Raw genomic sequence first — 23,191 nt, forward strand, 5'->3', positions numbered from 1 at the left:
CCAGAATTAATGCCCTCCAGGAATGCATTTGTGTTGCAACTCCCTTTCTACACCCTGGATGGCATTCAAAATGGTAGACTGCCCAACAGTGAGGGACCTGAGGAGGAAAATGGCCTCCTCACTAAGGGCAGCAGAGGTGACAGGGGCAGGGGCTGAGGTGCCTGGGGCGAAGGTGATGCCCACCCTCCAGGGTGAGCGGGCATGGGGCGAAGGCTGAGTAGCTGCTGGGAGGGCGGTGCTGGTAGGGGGGGTGGCAGCTGTACCTGTTGAAGTGGGGGGTACAGATGTTGCCGCCACCACAAGGGAGCTCCCATCGGAGGACGAGTCCGTGTCGCTGGTTGCAGATCCTGTGACTGCCGTGGTGCTCCCCTCGCCCTCCGTCCCACTGGTGTATTCAGAGTCCGTAGTGTGGGCCTCCATGCCCATGTGGGATGCAGCTCCCTCGTGCTCTAGTGCCACTGCACCTCCGCCTGATGATGCTAATGCACACAAGAACAGGGAGACCGCAAAAAAAGGGGGGGGAACAGAAGAAAGACATGTTGAGTGCATGCATTACCGCCACCGTTGGCGGACAAGACAGACACAGCAGCCCCCTGCACTACGTCACGTTGTTGGGCTCTACAGTGTAATTCTTGGGAAATGGCCTACAAGGCTATGGACGACATCTGCACACATAGATGACACAGGTGCATGAATAGCTGTACTTGGCACTCTACAGAGGTGGGGTGGGGGATCACAGGGCCATGCCTTACGAAGGGGCCTAGCCTACGGAACTCGCCCTGGCCTAGGGAAACCCACAGCCCTCCACCCCCACCAAGACCCCTCCACTGCACGCAAAGTCAGCAGAATGAGAGTGTACTCACCCCCTTGTGTCTGCTGTGATGCCCTCAAGCGCCTATCCAACTCAGGGTAGGCCACCGCCAGGATCCGGAACATCAGGGGGGTCAGGGTTCGACGGGCACCCCTCCCACGTTGGGAGGCCATCCCCAGCTGAGCCTCCGCCGTCTTCTTGCTCCAGCGGCGAATGTCCTCCCATCTCTTCCGGCAGTGGGTGCTCCGTCTGTGGTGGACCCCCAGGGTCCAGACGTCCTTGGCGATGGCAAGCCAAATATCCTTCTTCTGGTGGGCGCTGACCTACATGAAATGTACAGGGGAAGAAGAGAAGTTATTACCAACTGCACCGTCAAAGTGAGTGGCCCCCATCCCTACCCTTGCCATGTGGCACATACACCCACCGTCTTTCATGCACGCAGAACTCTGCCCCCTTCCTTCTTACAACCACCCCTCTCCATACAGGCATAGCCCAAACAGCATGCTCCCTATATGTACTTACCTGTTGGTGTGGAGGACCGTAGAGTAGCGTGTACTGGGGGTGGACCCCGTCGACGAGCTTCTCCAACTCCTCCGATGTGAAGGCAGGGGCCCTTTCCCCAGACGCACGAGCGATTGTCTCTTCCAGACCGAGGTCACAGCAGCACTTGCAGTGTAGGTACTCTCCTGTCGAAGATCAGGTATCGAGTGATTCAACAGCTAGAAAATGGCAGTCACGTCCGCGGCGGTCACGTCCGCGGTGGTGCGTACCATCACCACTGTCGTACATCGTCATTGGCTCCTGGGACCCATAGGGTCCAATGTTAACCAATGCAGCATTGCGCCGCAGTCTTCGACCGCCTACCGCGACGGTGTACAATGCCAGCGCAGTTACCTCACATACCATTGTCCCGCTTTAGAGGTCAGGCAGCCGCCATTTCAGGGGCCCACATGGCCTAATTACCAACTGCATCACACATACCTAGGCCTACTCTCAACACACATACAGGCCAGATTTTGTGTATAAATCGTGTTCTGTCTAGACTGTGGGTACATACCTCTGAGTTGTTTGACTCTGTGCTCGCTGTTGTCCTTCATAGGCACCGTCCGTAGGGACATATGAGGAGATGGCGGAATCCTCCGGTGTACCGACCGCTGGTGGACCTGTCGACAATGGAGGAAAGAAATTTGATCATCACCTCCAGGAACCGTGCCACAATCCAGGAACTGTGTACCCAGTTGGAGCCAGACCTGATGTCAGCAATCCGCCATCCCACAGGAATCCCCCCTTAAGTGAAGGTGCTATCAGTGCTCCATTTCCTTGCAAGTGGGTCTTTTCAAACAACTGTGGCCATGGCATCAGGGATGTCCCAGCCTCTGTTTTCCAACGTATTGTCCAGAGTGTTGTCTGCCCTGCTGAAACACATGCGGAGCTACATCGTTTTCCCTCAGGTGGAGGACTTGCCTACAGTGAAAGGTGACTTCTATGCCCTTGGACATATCCCCTACATCATAGGTGCCATTGATGGGACCCATGTGGCTTTGGTCCCCCCCCTCACAGGAGTGAACAGGTGTACAGGAACCGGAAGAGTTATCATTCCATGAATGTACAGATGGTATGTTTGGCAGACCAGTACATCTCCCATGTGAATGCCATGTTCCCTGGCTCAGTGCATGACGCCTACATCATGCAGAATAGCAGCATCCCTTATGTGATGGGTCAACTACAGAGGCACCGGGTGTGGCTATTAGGTGACTCTGGTTACCCCAACCTGTCATGGCTACTGACCCCAGTGAGGAATCCCAGGACCAGGGCAGAGTAACGCTACAATGAGGCCCATGGGCGGACTAGGAGGGTGATCGAACGCACCTTCGGCCTCTTGAAGGCCAGGTTTAGGTGCCCCCATATGACAGGTGGATCCCTATTCTACTCACCAAAGAAGGTGTGCCAGATCATCGTGGCCTGCTGTATGCTTCATAACTTGGCTTTGGGACGACAGGTGCCTTTTTTGCAGGAGGATGGTCCAGATGGCGGTGTTGTGGCAGCTGTGGAGCCTGTGGACAGTGATGAGGAGGAAGCAGAGGAAGAAGACATTGACAACAGGGACTCAGTCATCCAGCAATATTTCCAGTGAAACACAGGTGAGAATACATTCCTGCCTACTACAAGTACTTTTACACTTCTACCTCTATACTGTCTGTTGATTTCACCCAGTGTATGGTCACTGAGTTGTCACTTTCCCTTACTGTTTCACAGGTGTGGGTCCCAACGTGTGCCATCTGCTTAGATTCCTCATGGACTAGAGCTGTGTGAAATAGGAATGTTGACATTACTATTTCCTGGAAATTTTGTCACTGTATTTGCAAATACACTATTTCAAAATCACAGACAGACTGCAGATCTTTTGGTGGTTTAGTTGTGTTTATTTACATACAAAATATTAGAGGGGGAAGTTAAATGGTGAGGGGTGATGGCGGAGGAGTGTCCATGGCAGAGTCCTGTCTATTTGTCTCAAAGGTGCATTGCCCATATGGACATAGGAAGTGGAGCTGGGGCAGTTCCAATATGGACAGGGTGACAAAGTGGGACAGTGGGTTGACAATCAGGGTGGTCTCATTTCTTGGCGGGGTCTTGGCATCGTGCTCTGTCTTGTTCCTGGATCTCAGGGACCGCTTGCGAGGTGGTTCTCCATCTGCAGGGGGTGGGGTGCTGGTGTGGTGGTCCTGTGGCAGTGCCTCCTGTCCACTAGCGCCGGCGGAGGTGGTGGGTAGTTCATCGTCCATGCTAGTGTCAGGGGCCCCTTGGAGTGCCACAGTGTCCCTCCTGGTGTTGAGTATTTCCTTCAGCACCCCTACGAGGGTGCCCAGGGCGGAGCTGATGGTTCTGAGTTCCTCCCTGAACCGCATATACTGTTCCTCCTGCATGCGCTGGGTCTCCTGAAACTTGGCCATGACCGTTGCCATCGTCTCCTGGGAGTGGTGGTATGCATCCCCTGGACCGTGTGCCCACTGCCACTGCTCCCAGGTCCCTGCAGGTGTTGTTGGTGTGGTGGGTTATCCTGGGTTCCCTGTAGTGGTGGACATACAGCTGATTGACGTGTCCTGGGGACGGAGGTATGGGCCCGCTGGGTGGGTGCTGTGCTGGTGTTACCAGAGGGTGGAATGTCTGTGGTGGCCTGTGCCTGTGTGAGGGGAACCGACTGTCCCGAGGCCCACGATGGTCCGGGCTGGTCATCTAGATCCAGATGGAGAGAGCTGCTGTCATCACTGTGGGCCTTTTCTGTGGGTGGGGTGGAGATGTCTGGACCCTCCTGTCTGGTGACGTTGGGTAGTGGTCCTGCAGGGGTGGAAAAGCATTATTATTGCATCTGTGTGTGTCATGGTGTGCAATGGGTGGGTGACCGTGTACCCCAGTGCTGGCATTCCTGTGTGGGGGCTTGTGTGATGATGGTTTTGGGGGGTATATGTGTATGTGCAGTGGGCATGCTTTAGTGATGGGTGTCATGCTTTGGTGTTGCATGCAGGGCTTGGTGTTGGGATGGGTGGTTTGTGATATTGGTACATTTGTGAGGAGTTGGAGTGATGGGGGTGAGGGTGAGGGTGGGGGTATGTGATGGCATGCAGGTAGGGTGGGGGATGTAATAGTTAAGATTTGTCTTACCAGAGTCCATTCCTCCACCGACTCCTGCGAGGCCCTCAGGTTGCAGAATCGGCAAGACCTGCTCCTCCCATGTTGTTAATTGTGGGTGAGGAGGTGGGGGTCCGCCGCCAGTCCGCTGAACCGCCTGGGGGTGTCTTGAGACCACGGAACGCACCTTCCCCCGTAGGTCGTTCCACCTCTTCCTGATGGCGTCCCGATTTCTTGGGTGTTGTCCCACTGCGTTGACTCTGTCGACTATTTTTCGCCATAGCTCCATCTTCCTTGCAATGGAGGTGTGCTGCACCTGTGCTCCGAATAGCTGTGGCTCTACCCGGACGATTTCCTCCACCATGACCCTGAGCTCCTCCTCCGAGAACCTGGGGTGTCTTTGCCGTGCCATGGGGTGATGTGTGGGGTCGTGTGTGTGGTGATAAGTGTGGTGATATGTAGTGGTGTGTGGTGTTTTGTGTGTGGAAGTTGTGTGGGTGATGGTGTTGAGTGCCTGTGGATGCTAGTTTGTGGATGGTGGTGTCTCTCGCTGGCCTTCTCTCTGTAATAGTGGTAGTAGGGGTTTGTGGGTGATGTGGGTGTGTGTTTTATATTGTAATGGGTGTGTGGGAGTGGTGTGTGTATGTGTGTCAGGTGTGTGTATTTCGAATTGTCCAATGTAGCAGTGTTTTGTAGAAGTGTGTGTATTTTGAGCGCGGCGGTGTGTACCGCCAATGGAATACCGCGTTTGAAAGACCGCCTCGTGGATTCGTGGGTCGTGATAGCGTGGGCGTATTTCTGTTGGCGTGCCGGTGGAGGTTTTGTTTTCGCCAGTTTATCACTGACCTTTGGTGTGGCGGACTTGTGTGGGTGTCTGAATTTTGTCGGATTTCGAGATGTGGGTCATAATAGCTGTGGCGGAATTCCGCGGCAGTGTGTTGGCAGTCTTCTGCACGGCGGTAAGCGGCTTTTACCGCCAATGTTGTAATGACCCCCAAAGTGTTTTTCACACAAGACTTCTCTCCTGCAACAGCTGCACGTCGCAAACTGTTTTTGGACTTACGTCCACAACTCAAATCCTTGAATATTCGATATGGTCTTCTTCACCCATGCCTTTTCAAAATTACATTCAAGGACAAATCTTACTCGTTTGAGGAACCTTCAGCACTACAAACGTTTATTAACCAACACAAAACAGAAGCAATGGAACTAGGAGCATCTGCAATTACTTGAAGATATAATTTATTTTGTCTTTAATGTCCTTTCTGTTTTTTTGTTTTTTTTTCTGGACAGTTTAATAGTAATGATTATGTTTAATATTTATATCCATGATTTTCCTTCTCTGCATCTTCTTATTTTCTTATATATATATATATTTTTTTTAGATAGTGTTCTTTGTGCAATCCTCATGTTCCTTTCCCAACCGTATCCCTTTCTCACCATCCAAATTGTTCTCCTACAAGTTCCACTGGTAAGCTTTGATTTTTATTGTTTTTCATGTCACAGTCCTTTACTGTCGTTATTACTTTATTTGGTCTCGTGAATGGTACATTTTTCATTTGTATGTTTTTTTTTCTTCCATGAAACTTGCCTTCATATGTTTTAATATCTAATATCACTTTTCATGTGCTGAAGCCACTCTTGCCTGTCTTTTCAGGTTCTCCGCTGTCCCTCTACCTTTCGGGGTATTCACTTTCTATCTTGTTTTCTTTAGCTTTCCTGGGCTTTTGTCCCTGTATTGCCACATCCATGTATATACAACTTCTGGAGGTCATCTTCCTCCTTTTCTTTTTCTTTACTATCTTGTTTCTTTCCCATTTCTTTGCTTTTGCAAAATTGATATGCCTAGTTTTTCCTTGTTACAGCAGTTGTTTATTAATACTTCTTGTTATGCAACTTAAAACTGTTACTTGGAATGTTAAGGGGCTTAAACACCCCATTAAACGTCAGCATGTCTTAGCTTACCTAGCTCGTTTGAAATGCCACATTGCTTTGTTGCAAGAGACTCACCTCAACGACTCTGTGGCAATTAAGCTTAAAAAACAATGGGTGTGGGACATTTTCTACTCCCCTTCCATCACAAACAAAAATGGGGTAATTATACTCTATCATAAATCTCTCAAACCTACCATAATTTCACAGCATCAAGATACAGAAGGTAGCTGGGTGCTTGTTACATTTACAATTGACAATATTTCTCTTACTATCCTAAATATATACGGCCCCACACATCCAGATCCAAATTTTGGGAAGAATCTTTCACATATTGTCTCTGAACATTCCTCAAACAATTTACTAATAGGTGGTGACTGCAACCAAATTCTCGCTCCATTTTTGGACAGATGTTCCATGTCACGTTTCATTCCACATGCCTCCCACAAAGCTTTTAAAAACTTTATTTTACAGCATTCTCTGATTCCTGGAGAGTATGCAATCCCGACCTCTTGGAATACTCTTTTTATTCTCCTACCCACCATTCCCATTCTAGGCTTGAATATATCTTTCTGAGTAAAGGTTTATTGCAACATATGGTCAACCCTGAAATTGGTGCTATTTTGATCTCAGATCACGCACCTGTGATTACTGACCTTGATCTTTTTCTTAATGGTTCTAAAACATCTTCATGGAGGTTTAATAACTCTCTACTTTCAAATGCTACTTTTATCGCTTCCTACAGTAAGTTTGTAGAAGAATACTTTCACATCAAAGATAGTGATCAACTATCATTTCATTTTGTGTGGGATGCATTCAAAGCAGCCTCTTGGGATTACATCATAAGTTACGCTCGCTCAAAAAAATAAAAATCTGCTAAACAAAAATCAACTTCCATCCTTGAAAATATAAAGTCCCTAGAACACAAAACTAGTAAATCACATCTTGAAGCACTAGTCTCAGCTAAAATGGAGTTTAACCAATATACCACTGAACAAGCATGCAGCACCCTCCTGAAAATAAATGCCAGATATTATGGTGGTAACAATAAAGCTGGTTCTCTTCTAGCTCAATATTTGAAACAAAGAAAAGAAAAAACAACTGTTAAATCTATCACAGATAACAATGGTGTTAAACACTTTAGAGATAAAGATAGAGCATTGTGTTTCGCTTCTTACTATAAGGACCTGTACACTCCAGAACACATAACAACAGTTGAATCTCTCAACCAATATTTCTCTAATCTCAAACCAAGAGCCATTGCAGATTGACCTCTGATCTTTAGACCAAACCCTACAACTTACCGAACTATATACAGCTTTACAATCTCTCCCCAAGGGTAAGGCTCCAGGCCCAGATGGCTTCACAGTAGAATTCTTTATTCAGTTCGCTAAGTCTCTTTTCCCCAAACTCTTTCAATTACTTAATCACTTTATAATGTCAGGTTCTGCATCTGGATCATTTACGGAGGCCATGATTTGTCTTATTCCCAAAAAAGATCGGGATGCGACTGACTGTAAAAATTATAGACCCATATCTTTAATTAACACTGATTGTAAACTCTATGCCAAAGTTTTAACTCTTCGTTTACTCCCATATATACCTGACCTTATTGATTCTCATCAATTTGGTTTTATCCCTAATAGAAATGTAGCAGATAATTCCCGGACTTTTTTTAAAGTATTATTAACAAGGCATCTAAACTTAAGATTCCTCTGGCAGCTTTATCATTGGATGCGGAAAAGGCCTTCAATAGGGTCTATTGGGGTTTCTTGTCGAAAGCATTGGAATGGCATGGACTAGGTACTAAATTCCGACTTTTTATATCCATTCTTTATTCCTCACCATGTTCCTTGGTTATAACAAACGCTATCTGTTCTCCTTTTTTCCCTCTTAAAAGGGGTACTCATCAGGGATGCCCATTATCTCCTTTACTATTTATTTTGGCTCTCAAACCTTTTCTATACCAATTAAAAACGGCTGAACAATTTACGGGGTTTCAATTTAATAATGCACACATCAAATTTATGGCATATGCTGATGATATTCTTTTGTTCATGTCTCACCCTGACACTTCTCTTCCTGCATTCCTGCATGAGCTCAACTTATATTCTGATGTATCTGGCTATAAACTTAATATAGACAAAACAGTGGTCTTACCACTTAATGCTCATTGCACTGGCTCTGTATTCCTTGATGCAGGCTTCTCTTGGAATTCTTCTAAGATTAAATGCCTGGGGGTAGGGTACTGCACTACTCTCAAGGATACATTAAGGACTAATTTAGAAATCTTATCTGCAAAGCTTGTAGATCTCACACAGAAATGGTCTCCGTTATATCTAACGTGGTGGGGCCGCTTGGACACCATTAAGATGATGCTTCTCCCTATCATTAACTTCTTCCTTATGATGCTTCCTATTAAGATACCTAAACTATTTTTTAGTTCAATTGATAAAATTCTATCCAAGTTCCTGTGGAACGGTAAAGAATCCTGAATCTCTCTCTTGAAATTAAAACTTCCTAAAGTACAAGGTGGAGTTAATTTTCCTGACTTTATAACTTATCACAAATCTTTTGGCATTAAGCAAATACATCCCTATTTATCTACACTCAATGATTCCCTTCAAAAGCTATGGTTCTCCTTGGAAGAAAAATTCATTTCACCCTTTTCCCATAAACACATTATATTTATGTCTAACCCCCCAAAATTCTGGTTGCCCAGCACTATATCCCATTCAGTCAACTTACTGAAACCTTTTTTTATTTCGCATCTTACCCCCATTAATCAATTCTTTAACAGTCCTATTTGGCACAATAGTTCGCTTAGGAAACAAGGTAAAACCTTGTGTTGGAAGGCTTGGATGACTAAAGGTATTCTTCTCATTTCCCAATTATATCATAAAGACTCCATCATCACTTTTACTACTCTCTCAGCAATTTATAATCTCCCTATTTGCATGAAATCCCAATATATCATTCTTTCTACTCTAGTCCAACAGGCCCTCAATAAACTTATACATCATAATCATTCTTCTCTTGCATCATCTCCACACCCGATTGTAACTTCTAATTATCCTAAGGCAGCTGGAATTTATAAACTTTTAAGAACGTCTGTTTCACCTAGACTCAAATCACCTATTGAGACATTGTGGGAATCAGATCTTGGTGTTTTTTGGCCAACTTTTTTATGGGATAGAATATGGTATAAAATACATTCCACTGCTCGCACTGCAAGCCTCACACAGACCCTATATTTTTTTATAATAGACTTTTCTACACTCCTGTACGCCTTTACAAACTCAAACTTGCACAAAATGACAATTGTTGGCGCTGCCACACTCAGCAGGGAACTGACTTTCACATGTTTTTTTTCCTGTCCATCCCAATCTACTTTTTGGTCCTCAATATGGTCTCGCATTTCAGCAATAGCTCAGATCTCCTTACCAATGGCATATGAATTACTGTTTTTGGGTGGCAGACACGATATCTGGAGTTCATTCAGGCCTCTTGGAAAATTGGTGGACCTTTTGCTTTCTATTGCAATCTCTATTATTACTTCTAACTGGAAATCTTCGGAGAACATTACTCTCAGATGTGGTGGAATTCTGTATGTTATCATCATAGACTTGACAGCTACAAGCTTGATTCAACAGGAACTTTCTTCAAACGTCATCAGCTATGGTTGCCATTAAGTAACTATCTCTCATGCACTGCGAAGGAAAATTATTTTTCTCCTCCTTTTTAAAAAAATGTCAATATATTTCCTGTTTTTCTTCTTATATATACTTATTTCATCTTACATTCGCTGTAACTAATGTCTATTACCTCTCTCTCCACATGGCTATCACTTGATTCCCTTTTCTATCCCTATAGCTCTTCTCCCTCTCCTTCTCTCTTTCTTCTTTCTTTATTCAAACTTGGAGTCTTTGATACTATATTGCTGTATATGCCTAATTCATTTACATGTTTAATATGCATGTATAAATACAATATTTCTTATGCATATATATTCACAACTGCATATCTCTGTCCTGGCAATGTTAAGTTAATGTTCTTGTATTTGACTCAATAAAAATCATCTTTAATTAAAAATTCAAAAAATGATGGAAGCACACACTCACCACAAGGAAAATTGCTAGTTGTGCTGTGAGATAAAGCCACCTGCTACCATAACTAAAGCTGTACATCGGTTAATGTTCAATGAAGCCGTACCGCACACCCTTCTTGAGATTTATCCAGACTTGGATGTCCTGCACCTACCCGAAGCCTAACTCGACCCAAGCAGAATTCCTGTTCCAAAAGAACTTGTCATACCCTGACTCAATTACATGAATCTGGATTGATTTGAACCCCAACTTTCACCCTGTACCGTATCTCCTCGACTCACCGTTTGCATTGATGTCACCCAGAGGAACACATCACAAAGAAAACCAAGATGTTTCGTTACCAGCTCTCTGAAATAGTGGACGTGAACCCATTTTTCCGAGAAAGTGGCAGACCTGCTGGTCAATCCCTTGTACTCTCACATCTGGATGATGATGATGCCATGCTCCGCAGCCTCCCAGATTCCACAGTGGCCCTCCTTAAGGGCTTCCTTATGGGCAAGTACCCCCAATAAGGGCCTGAAGGAATATAACCAGACGCTCTCCGTCTCCCAATTGATCTTCACTGACTGCCCTTGGCTGCCCGCATCAGCTAGCACCATTTTGAAAACCATCTGCATCACCCACAAGTCCATCATGACTAACACCCCTGCCTCTCTGGCTGACACTCTCACCATCTCTGGTGGATCTTGGCACCCCCACAGCCAAGACATCATCAGACTGGAGATGAAGAAGTGCAAAAAAAGAAAAAAAACAAGGCTGCATCCCTTCATCTATGCACCTGGATACGAGAAAGACATCCCCATATGCACCAGGACTGCCTTAACCGTGCAGCAATTTAGGAAGGTGGGAAAAATGTACCTCTAAGGAAAATTAGATCATGATACATTAGAAGTCCAATTTCACTCTTGGAAACTATCCCTTCCCCCCATCCCCCAATTACGTCTTTTCCTTGGAGCCTGGACTGTGCTCTGCTGCCTTTCAGCTAGGTTTGCGTCATATAAATATCACATATTTACAAATACCCATCTACAAAGCCAAGGCCATCCCAGAGATCACATTTGACGTTCAGTATGTTTCCACTACATACGTAGCCCATTAATGCTCTGGAGGCGCCCACTCAACGAAGGGACCTGGGTCTGAAAAGTCTGCTCCTTATCAATAGATTTGATTGATACCATTAAATCCTCAGGGAGGTTGATTTTTCCCGATTCTATCTTGGTTCTACTCAATGGTGCTAGTTGATACCTGTCCCCCTATAACTTAAAAAGATTGGGCAAATGGAAGTAGGTGTCCTTTTGCCTGGACTGACTGAAATTATTGACTGTGAGGAGTATATCTGTGAGAACATTGTCGAGCAAAAGTATACTTGTTGGGCATGGATGCTTATTCGGCTCTGAGGCTGAAGCCTATATATTCACGATAGTGTGAACCATTAAGCACTGATAATCTGCTGCCATATCTGAATATGGCCCTCGATTAAAAAAAAAAAACACACGCACATTACAGTCAGGCACATTCTAACAAGGTCACGGGCGGCTGGTGCAGCATGAACGGACACGGCTCTGAAAGGGGATGCGGTTCTGCTCACCGCCTTCGATGCCCCGGCCCTACCAGGCGACGGAACTCCGGACCCGGCTTTACCTCGCGAGAACACTGGCTGGTGACGTCATGGGGGTCCGGAGAGCCGCTGCTGGCACACGCACCCCGAACCCCACAAGAGGACAGGGGAGCGTGCCCTGCTCCAGCAACCAACCCACGGCTCTCTCCGGCCCCTGACACCCTCCTAGTCTCAACCCACCCCGAAACCCCTAACGACGACCCCCCCGCACATCTTTTATCACCTGCTCGTGACAGGTGGTGGATGGGAGTGGAATTGTTCCCGAGATAGGGAATAACTCTGCTGATTTAGACTCGGCAGTTGTGGATATGGCTGGTTATTCCCCATTCTGGGAAGTAAAAACGTATAATTGCCCGGTGCTGGGGTGCAAATTCTGGCTGGAATTGGTGATTCTGGACCAAATAATTTCAGCAGCTCTTCGCTGTGCAACTCATAATCAGTGACATTGGGGTAAGGCTAAGTCCAGCGGTTAAACACCTCTTGACCTTAAATTGTCTATTTTTCAGTGATGCTAAAACTGTTGGTAATTGTGAAAGTGCCATAATAATATCCATATTATTCATAGACCAGAATTTGGTTAATGTATTTAAACGCTCTAATTGCTCTGTGATAGGGTGCATGCTGTTGCATACATTAAAGCAACATGAGTAATTAAAGCTTGGGCTCAAACCAGGGCAGAGCCTCTGTTATTGCAATAATTTTCTGGTAGGCAGACTAAATTAAATATGAACCCAACATTATAAGGCACATTATTCATGTGGCGGGGAGGCTTAATGCCGCTAATAATTGCAAAAAGAAGATCTGTTAGTGGAACGTTGTTAGAGGTAGACCTCTGTAATCTTAGCTATACTTTTAAGAGGGTTTTTCACTTAGTTTCATTGAATGGATAAGTAATAATTACAACAGCTTCATTTTTATGCATCTTCATACCCAGCATGCTCTGTTTTTAAGTGCTGTAAATAACAGGTGGTATAATCACCCAGTTTAGTGCTTTTTTCTAAATGTTTGGAAGCCCAACCCGACTACTGCTCACTCAGGGGCCCATCTTAGATTTCCTCTGTTGTTGGCGATTGTTATTTGCCAAATATAAATACAATAAATGCAATAATAATACATTTACCAAATAGGCTAACCAATTTGTCTCACAGATCCAGTTTCAACTATCGGCACCATCACTCACACAACACACTGGGCAGGGCAGTTCCAGGGGCAGTTCCTCCGCTAAGGCGGTGGAGCGTCACCCCCCTGATTTCAGCCGAACGGGAAGAAAAGGTAAAACGATAATAACAAAGTGTTATCATTTTAGTTCTCTGTGAGCCAGGTTAGGGTGGAGCAGGGTGGGAGGGGACGGGAGGGAGGAGGGGTTGGTGCACCATAAGTGCGCATGTGTGTTTGGCCGGCTGTGTTCCACCAGCTAAACGGACATGCGCACTTTGCATGTCTCCTCCTGGCTGTATTGAACAGCTGGTAGGAGAAAGTGCACAAGGTGCCACTCCCTCTGTGAGTGCCGAAGCAGGGCGCTCACACGAGTCACAGTGCTGCTGTCATGCTGGTGATAGCAGCACTGTCATTGGAGGGGAGTCTGGAAGCCTTGCGCTTACTGGAAGAGGACGCAGAAGACGAGCCTGCCTCTGTCCATAGGAAAAAGTTAAGTGTTTTTTTTCTTCTTTTTTTTCTTTCACCCAGCCCCGCCTCGGCCACCCTGCCACCCCCCAGTAAGTGGAAGCTGCCACTGGGCAGTTCACCAGGCCCTGCATTGCAGGGTCCAAGACTCTAATGAGCAGGTTTACCAATACTTTGCTGATGCACAAAGATGCGCAAAGCACCACAACGTCTTGAAAGGGTATTTACTTTTGAGTGTAAAATAGTATTTTGTGCTGGAAAGGTACCCTTTACTTGAAACAGAAAGCAGTTGGTGCTGCTCTGCTCTGCTTTATGCCACTTTGCGTCATGGCAAAGCCCAATCTACTACGATAGACTGGGCATTGCAATAAAAGATAACACATCCTTGAAGCGGGCACTAACTAGGAGAAATGTTTTTATTTCTCTAGCCATTTCACATAATTTCACACATTGCATATGTGTTGCACTGTACAACCCACATCTTCATAAGTTCTAAGTCTCAGATTTTGCACCAGAATGGTTTCACTCCATGACAAATTCTATGCTAGATATCGTGCACACACCTCCACACCTTGGTGTAAAGGTTGAGTGTGGCACTAGGGAGTCTGTTTCTGTGACAGCCCAGGGGATGAGAACAATAGGTCATTTTTTTTACTTTTGACTGGACAATGCAGTTATCACCAGATCTTATGTGATCAATGTAAAAAGGACCTTTCAGAAGTACTACAAAGAAAGGGTGTATCTTTCAATATGGACGTACAGCAGTCTTTATCAAGTGTTATATCAGATAGGCTGGCAGTCCTCTTGAGCTTGCAGGTGTGTACAAAATCAGTCCTCCTGGTGGCTCATGCCCTGGGGGCAAACCGGAATGGGGCACAATAGTAGCAAGGCCACAGAAGGGGCTAGGAAGCACTAGAGTCTCTCACGCCCCTCCCATGTACTGCAAGGCAAGAGCTGAGAGTTTGCCGTAGAAGCCGGGTGCCGAGGGTCCTGCACTCCCCTCCGCAGCCTCACTGAAGTGTCAGACATCTGCCTTCCGGGGCAGAGCTAGCATGGGTGCTCCTCTTTCTCCACGTGCACACCTATACACAATGGCATTTTGGGGGGCAGCTGACTAAAGTGAGGTATGCCCCCCAGGATTATTGGGAGGGTAGTGCAGTCCAGCCGGCTGCCATTTTAATTTTGGGCTACTCTCCTCGACAGGAAATAGCCCAGTGGGCATAACTTGGGTTGGGTTGGGCTCCCAGCAACCATTTTGGTGACAGGTGGCCTGGTGACTGGATTGCAGGCTGCGTAGGGCTGCGTATTATGGTTTGGAAGGGTAGTTTTTTGTGGTATTTTGGTGCTTTTGGTTATGGAGGACAAGGTAGCACATGGTTTATGCCTCCAAGCGAGGCGGGGTGCCTTGATTTGGTGGTGGCCGGCGCAGAGGTCATGAAGGCAGTTTCGGGCTGCTCAGCACTCAGGACTTTTGAGCGCATTGTGGCTGTGGTTTGGGCCTGCTCACTGCCACCGCGCAATACAAAGGGGACGGCAAGCAAAGAAGGCCAGGTGAGGGGCTGCTCAAGGATTAGGCGAGGGACCTGAAAGACAGGTGTGTAGAGAGGCAGAGCCGACAGGAGCGGAGGATTGGGGCAGGCAGTTAAGGCAGTTGGAGTCTGGTCATGCCCGCATGGCAGGTCAATGTCTGCTATGGAGAGCTGGGGAAGGGGGTCCCAAAAGAGAGATGAACTGTGAGTTTGTGGGCAGTGCTGGCAGTAGCTTGTCGGTGACCTGCTTGCAAGATTGGTGAGTTTTCAGCGCCTCAGGCAGGCAGTAACATTGGGTTGCCATTTTGGAGCCACCCAAGCAAAATACACTTGGCCAGGGCTTTGGTGGAAGCATGGTGGGGGATGGAGGAAAGGGGCAAAGGAGAGCCCCAGTGCAGCTAAAGACACAGCAAGGGTGATGCAGGATCAAGGCACTGTGGTCCTGAAGGGCTGATGGAATGTCACTGGAGATGAGATAGAGAGGACGCCACTGCAAGCTGTCTCCCTGGAAGAGCAAGGTTGAATGGACAAGCCCACCAGGGCCTGTGCAAGTAATTGCCAAAAGGGGGGCAGTGGGAGCCAAAGAGGGGCGGAAGACCCACATGGACCTCTTTTTAGCACAAGGGCAGGATGGAGGGGAAACTGCGAGGCAGGCAGATACAGCATCAGGCCTGCACCTGACCAGACCACAGCCTCAGCATTGGTGGCAACACTGCTGAAGAGGAGTGATGATGAAGATACACGTGTACAGGGGGTGGCAGGGATGGCTAAGGCACTGGCTAGAGCCGGAGCAAGTACAGGGAGAACCAGCGTGGACCACTGAGGCGGCGGCGGGAGGGATAGTGCAGTTGGGGAGGGGGTTGGGGTAGTGGTTCTAGTGTTCTGAGGATACCAACTGAGGGTGGCAGGCAGGTTGTGGATGGGTGTCCACTGGGGAGAGCAGGTGAAGAGCAGGGCAGATGGTTGTGGGTCCCAAATGCAAGTTGGTGCTGCTTTTCAGGGGCACAGTGAGTCAGAATCACCAGTCTGTCAGCCGTTTAGCAGGACAATGGGAGCAGCAGAGTAGCAGATTGTGGAGTGTCTGGTATGACTCGTGTGCCCTCAGGGGAAGCGATGGCAGGGCCGGGTGCGTTCCACCAGAAGACATTGGGGGATAGAAGAACCTTCAGTAGAAGAAGGTCAGGTGAGGCCTCATTGGTGCCACCGACCGGAATGTTTCAAGCAGCCTCAGGCAACAGCAGAGAGCGGTCTGAACAGGTGGCATCGACGGAGCAATTTGGAGGGGTTGTAAGAGCTCCCCAGGATGTTAACTGTCATTCCGAGGTGCAGCGGAAGTCAGCAGTAATAAAACAAAGGGAGATGAGCTGCCCCAGTTGGGCTGGGGAGGAGGATGCAGAGGGTGACTTTCAGATTATGAAGAGGACAGCCTGGAGGAATGTGTGGTGCTGGACTAGGATGATCCTGGGGAACCACAGAAGATTTGGTGGCAAAAAGGAGCAAAGCAGGTGAGGGGCACATTAATCCTTCTGTGTCTGATGTGTTACAGGCAGCAAGGGGTGCACAGTGGTGTACAGTGGTACAGAGGCGAAGTCAACTGGCTAGATGGCAGGTTTCTGCACAAGCACCGACCTTGACCCAGGTAAGGAAAGTGAGGTGGCAACACAAGTTCCAGTGATGGTATCCACAGGTGTTGATGCGCCAGAGAGGACAGGAGAGGGTGCAAGGCTGAGTAAGGGTAGGTGTGTGACAAACGTAGGCATGGGCACTGAGGAACCCAGGCGAGGGGACAATGTGGCATGCCCAAGGATGAAGGTATCAGTAGTGAGAAAGCAGAATGGGTGGACAGCACCAGTGCCACGGTGGGCGGCCAGGGGCAGAAGGCAGAAGGACTCGAGAGCAAGAAACTGAAAGTTCAGAAGTAACTCCACATGGGGGTGATAAAGCCCCTGGGTGCCGATTTGATGATGGCCACAAAAGAAAAAATATGGAAAGAGGGATATTTGGAAATGTTCAAATTATTGCACAGAGAGCTGTGTTCTAAGGAGGACTCAAAGGAAGAGGAGTATGAGCTCTCTAAAAGGCCACAGATGCCTCTGACAATTGACGATTGGACAGTGGTGTTTTTGATATACACCAGTGTATACTGCGAGAAATTTCATGAGTGTTGCATAGGGCTCTTTAAATACAAAGATGTCATACAACAGTGTATACTGCGAGAAATTTCATGAGTGTTGCATAGGGCTCTTTAAATACAAAGATGTCATTCCAAAAGCATTAATCACTTGTGAAGGGTATGCTTGGGCATAATATGACGATGAGTTCAGAACATGTATGGCATTGGACTCTGAGGCGAAGTGGCGGGAGATTGATTCTGACTTGTGGCAACACACCATAGGCCCATCAAAATTCAGAAAAACAATTTTCCAAACCAGTGGCCTCCCCATCATTTACTAGCTCTTTCAGGGATGCCCCACCCAGGAAGTATTAGGGACAACAACAAAGGAACAGGGCGGAGCATTGGGGGCATTTTGGGATTTCAGTACGGGGTTGTGCACTCACAGGAGTATTGCAAATTTCGGCATGAGTGCTCAAAATGTTCTGGAAGACATGCACTCAAACAATGTTTTGGGACTGTGGGAGGACACCAAGGGCAAAGCTCCAGGCGGTGGCAGCAGCATTAAGGGGGATATTGTGCACAACAGTCACACAATCATTTGGCTACAGAGGAGGCAGGGCACAGGGATCTGTGGTAAAATGCTCATACACCAGTTAAGTTGCAAAGCTTTGAGTTCTGGCTGCAATTTTATGGTCAGAAGGATGATGCAGCTATATTAAGGGGCGGGTTCTGCTGGTGTTCAGGTTGGGTTGCGAGAGCCCACGAGAGAGATGTGCGGATAATCTAGTGTCAGCCAAGCAACACAAACAGGTAATAAGGGACAAGCTGCAAAAGAAATAAAGGAGGGTAGAACTGCGGGCCCTTTGATAACTGGCCAATGGACAATTTGATTGTGTCACCAATTGGGGATGTGCCCAAGCATGGAAGGCCAATTCTGATTAATTCAAAATCTTTCCTGGCCCGAAGGTGGGCCAGTAAATGATTTCATATCTGGGTGAGACATCCACACTTTTTCAGATGCAGCAGGAGCAATGGGTGCTGGCAAGGGCTTTGGTGTGTGGAGAAATGGCAAGCTGGGAGGGAGGCAGGGGACAAGAGCATTCCTTTCTTAGAGTTTTTCCCTTTAGTTGTGGCCGTTCTTTGTGGGGTTCAGACTTTGTGCATCAAAGGTTGTTGTTCAGGGTGGATTACATCCCAGTCGAACAGATATTAAACAGGCTGTCAGCCAGAGATGCACAAGTGATGAAGCTGCTGCGTGTATTTGTGCTTGGATGCCGGAGACATGACATTTTTTTCAAAACAAGACATGTGCCGGGAGTGGACAATGCCAATGCAGATGCTTTGCCTCGTTCACAGTTTGAGAGACACCCTGGGCTGACCACGGAGACAGACAAGGACAATACGCCCATGTTGAAGGAACTGTGGACAGTAAGAAACAAAGTATGTTGCAAATGGTGGTAGGGTCATTGGCTGAGTCCATCAGGAGAGCATACACACACGCATGGGAGGAATTTATGGACACAGGAGCTCAGGTGGGGGAGGATGGAGGGTGTGGTCCAATTGATCTTGTAAGTGATTCAACTGCTGTTGTTTTTTTGCGTAAGGCCCTAAGGAGTTTGGGGGTTTTGGCAGAAGTATATGGGACACACTCCTTTTGCATTGGGGTGGCAGCTGAGTTTGGCTGAAGGGGATAAGCTCAGGAGTCAATCATGCAATTGTACATTTCCAGGTCCAGGAATCAAGGACATATCCATCTGAGTGATGGGCCACTCGTTTATAAAGTGGGCAGAGAGGCAAGCAGCACAGAGGGGACATGGAGTGAATCTGGGCTTTGACCGTCACTAGTTTCTGGTTACTTGGCAGGGCAAAAGGGGCATGCACTGGAAAGAGTTGTTGAATAGTTTGAATGCCATATTGTTAGATTGAAGGTGCCCAGATGTTTTAGTGATTCATCCAGGGGTGAATGACCTGGTGGTAGAAAAAGGAGTAGCGCTGCTGTGTGAAAAGAAGAAGAATTTGAGAGAAATTAAGAGACAGTGGGCAGGGTGCTTTTTGTTCGGAACAGAGTGACCAACAGGCCATCACCAATTGATACTGCTCACAGGAAACTCAAGAGAGAGATGAGAGTTTTCTGCAGAGTTGAAGGTTTCAGTAGGATCAAGCATGCTGACATAAAGTTTGACAACGTGGAATTTGTTAGTGGAGATCTACCCAAATTTGGCATGGATCTGTACTTATTGGAGTTGAGAGAGGTGTTGTGTTCTGGGGAAGGGAAGGGTGAGGGGGCACAAGAAAAAAGGCAGTAAGGCAGACCTTTGTTATGTGTGCCAGTGGGCTGGAAAGCTTTGCATAGGTTTACATCAGCTGTATTGTTGTTGCCATTGGTATATCACGCTGAAAGGTGGGAGGGGCATCCTCACACCTGGCTGAAGCAGGAAGTTCAAGGTCATACATATAGGAAGTTAAGTTGGTTAGATGTTAATAGATGCAACCATACATTGCAGGAGCAATTAAAGTTTACAAATTGTAGAGCTGCAGTACAGTAGGAAGTAGGATGTTGCAGGGTTAGGTGTGTGGGTGGGACATTAGGGGTGGGGGTTGGAAAATATAGAGTTGATATTTTGTATAATGAGACTTTAGTTTTGTAAGGCTGAATGCCCAGGAAAAGTACTGTGATGTTCACCTGTATCAATAAAGCGGCCTTTTTCTCTCAAAATTATGTTGTCAGTGGTCTGTGCTGCTCCCCTCTCCTTCAAGAAGGAGAGGCCTGTCCTTGTCCCTGGTGGGCTTCACAGAGGAGGTCACGATCCCCTGTGAAGCCAGCGGACAGGCCAGGGTATGTTGCACTGTGGATTTTTTTCTTTTGCCCATTTTCTCACCAGTTCGCTCCACACACACTAAGGGGGTGATTCTAACTTTGGCGGGTGGCGGAGGCCGCCCGCCAAAGTTCCGCCGGCAGAATACCGCTACGCGGTCAGAAGACCGCCGCGGTAATTCTGAGTTTCCCGCTGGGCTGGCGGGCGACCGCCAGAAGGCCGCCCACCAGCCCAGCGGGAAACCCCTTCCCACGAGGATGCCGGCTCCGAATGGAGCCGGCGGAGTGGGAAGGGTGCGACGGGTGCAGTTGCACCCGTCGCGATTTTCAGTGTCTGCTATGCAGACACTGAAAATCTTAGTGGGGCCCTGTTAGGGGGCCCCTGCAGTGCCCATGCCATTGGCATGGGCACTGCAGGGGCTCCCAGGGGCCCCACGACACCCGTTACCGCCAGCCAGGTTCTGGCAGTCAAAACCGCCAGAACCAGGCTGGCGGTAAAGGGGTCGGAATCCCCATGGCGGCGCTGCCTGCAGCGCCGCCATGGAGGATTCCTCAGGGTAGCGGGAAACCGGCGGGACACCGCGGGTTTTCCGTTTCTGACCGCGGCTGTACCGCCGCAGTCAAAATGCCCTGGGATGCACCGCCAGCCTGTTGGCGGTGCATCCACAGTCGTTGGCCCTGGCGGTAGTCTACCGCCAGGGTCAGAATGACCCCCTAAATGTCCTTTGCAGCATTGTATCATTTACAGGTTCACACCCGTGTACGGAAGACCGTAGAGCAATTGAGATCAGGCGCTCTCAGCGCCGAGCGGTTCCCATGGAAGACATTTAGTGCACTTCATAAACATCCCCTGAGGCCGGTGAACAATGCACAGATAAATTCAAGCCAAGGGACTGTGCTCCTTGCACTGAGGCACTTGCTTTGTTCCAGAATTTGGCAAGGTATCTGTCACTCAGAAAGTGGGGATGGTAAATGACCATTTCCATTCAACTCACAGGTATGGATTGTGGTCAGAATCCATCTTTCTTTGTTGGTTCTGTTCTCTGCATGTTAGAGAGTTTCATCTGTGTGTGAACTCTAGAGGTAGGTGAACCACTAAACTGAAGCTTGGCTCTGGCTCATCCCAAGGTTATCTTGGAACTTTGAACCCATAACAAGCTGAGCTTTCATGTGGTGTCTGCCTGCCTTGCTCCCTCTGCCCAGGATGTGTACGCCCGAGCTGCAGACTGTGAAAGCGGAGAATCATGTTCTAGTCTTGTCATCAAATCAACATCCTGTGATTCTGAGAAATCTCTAAATCTTCCCATGCCTATAAACAATGCATGTGACCTTGTGTTATTTAACTGTAGCTCAGGTTGAGTTTCCGCTGTATTTCAAATTCTGCAGAAAAATGCACTTAGAGATAGAACAAAACCTTAACAAAAGGGAAGGCCAGTAGATACCCATTTAGTGGTTGATTTGTACTAAAGAAAGACTAAAAGAGTAAACCTAAATAAATTGTGATTTCCTTTCATGGTTACATTGTATGATCTTAGGCAAATGTTTGATTTCACCAGTGTACTTTGTTTCATCATCACATATGAAAACACTATCTAATATGTGAGTTCATATTACCAGTTGTACAGAACTATCACTTTTAAGAAGTACTTCTCTCTGCAGTGCTATAATGTGCCCTAGTAATGTAAATACTTCCACATATTAAAGAAATATTTTTTTGTATTTTGAAGAGACTGTATCATATTTTACTTGATGTTTGTTGTATGATTTACATAGCAAATATTTTCAGGGCTCAACTTGTGCACGAGCTCTAAGATCTGAACCAGATGCTTGGCTTGTTTCTTAGTCGTCTCTTCCTGTTAGTTTGTTGACTCACACACCTCCAGTAAACTCCACAAACAGCCGTGCTCTTCCTTGAACACTGTCCACTGAGTGAGAGGTGCAAGGAGGAAATCTCAGGTTAGATGTACGAAGTCTTTTTGAGGTCAGAAGCAGCCCGATTCACAGAATCACGCCATGTGCTAAAGCAAAAAGCCATTTCCAAATGTAGAAACCCTAATTTATGATTCAGTAACCTGTTACTGACTCCTAATTTAGGTTTGCGAATCGGTATTTAGAAGAAGTGCGTTCAGGGTGTCCTGTCCAAACACCGATTTGCATTGGTATGGTAACCAAATTGTTGGTGGTAACTCATTTGCAGCCCTGCCTCTCACAGCTATGCTGTTTCTGAGCGACTATAGCTTTGGAAGATTAAGGTTCTAAGGCACAAAGAAGTGCTGTGATTTCCTCAAGATCAAACAAACTGGTGTAATTAAGATTCCAGGTTATTGGGTTTGCTAACACATTTTCCCATCACCCTTTGCATGGTTCGAAAAACACTTCCTCTCCCTCAGGACAATGGATCTTTTCGCTCCGTGAAGAGTGTGATAACCATCAATAATCAATTCAAACTCAAACAGCAATATAAACACCATGACCCATTTGGCCACGGAAACAGACTCCAATCAATGAAAGGGTTCAACATTTTATTTTATAACCACAAAGCCAAAGTCACATAAATTGTGCGCACTATCAAGTTCTAAACATAAATGAGCACATTAGGCTGACCAAATCTGCGAAACAAGTTTAATCTACTCAGCATTAAAACCATTAGGCATTCAAGAGGAATAATACATATTAATTAAACAATCACTTGTGAAACAGAATCACGTTGCAATTCAGTACTTAAAGACATTAGTCAACTAAAATGCACAAATTCAGATTTTAGGGATATGTACATATGTTTTCCCTACTTCTAATTAGCAAAAGCATGTGTTGGAACGGGCCAACACATGCAGGCAAAAGTCAATAGCGAGACAAAAATAATTCGGAAAAAGCATCTATCTTGGGCTAAGTTACACTAACTAAAACAAAAGAGGCAGGTGTCAGCATGCTAACTCTACTCAAGAAAGCAGGTCAGGGGAAAATAACATTTGCATTAGAATATACCTATCCTGGATTCAGCATTCAATTCAGTT

This window comes from Pleurodeles waltl, chromosome 12, assembly GCF_031143425.1.
Source record: "Pleurodeles waltl isolate 20211129_DDA chromosome 12, aPleWal1.hap1.20221129, whole genome shotgun sequence".
In the NCBI taxonomy this organism is placed as follows: domain Eukaryota; kingdom Metazoa; phylum Chordata; class Amphibia; order Caudata; family Salamandridae; genus Pleurodeles; species Pleurodeles waltl.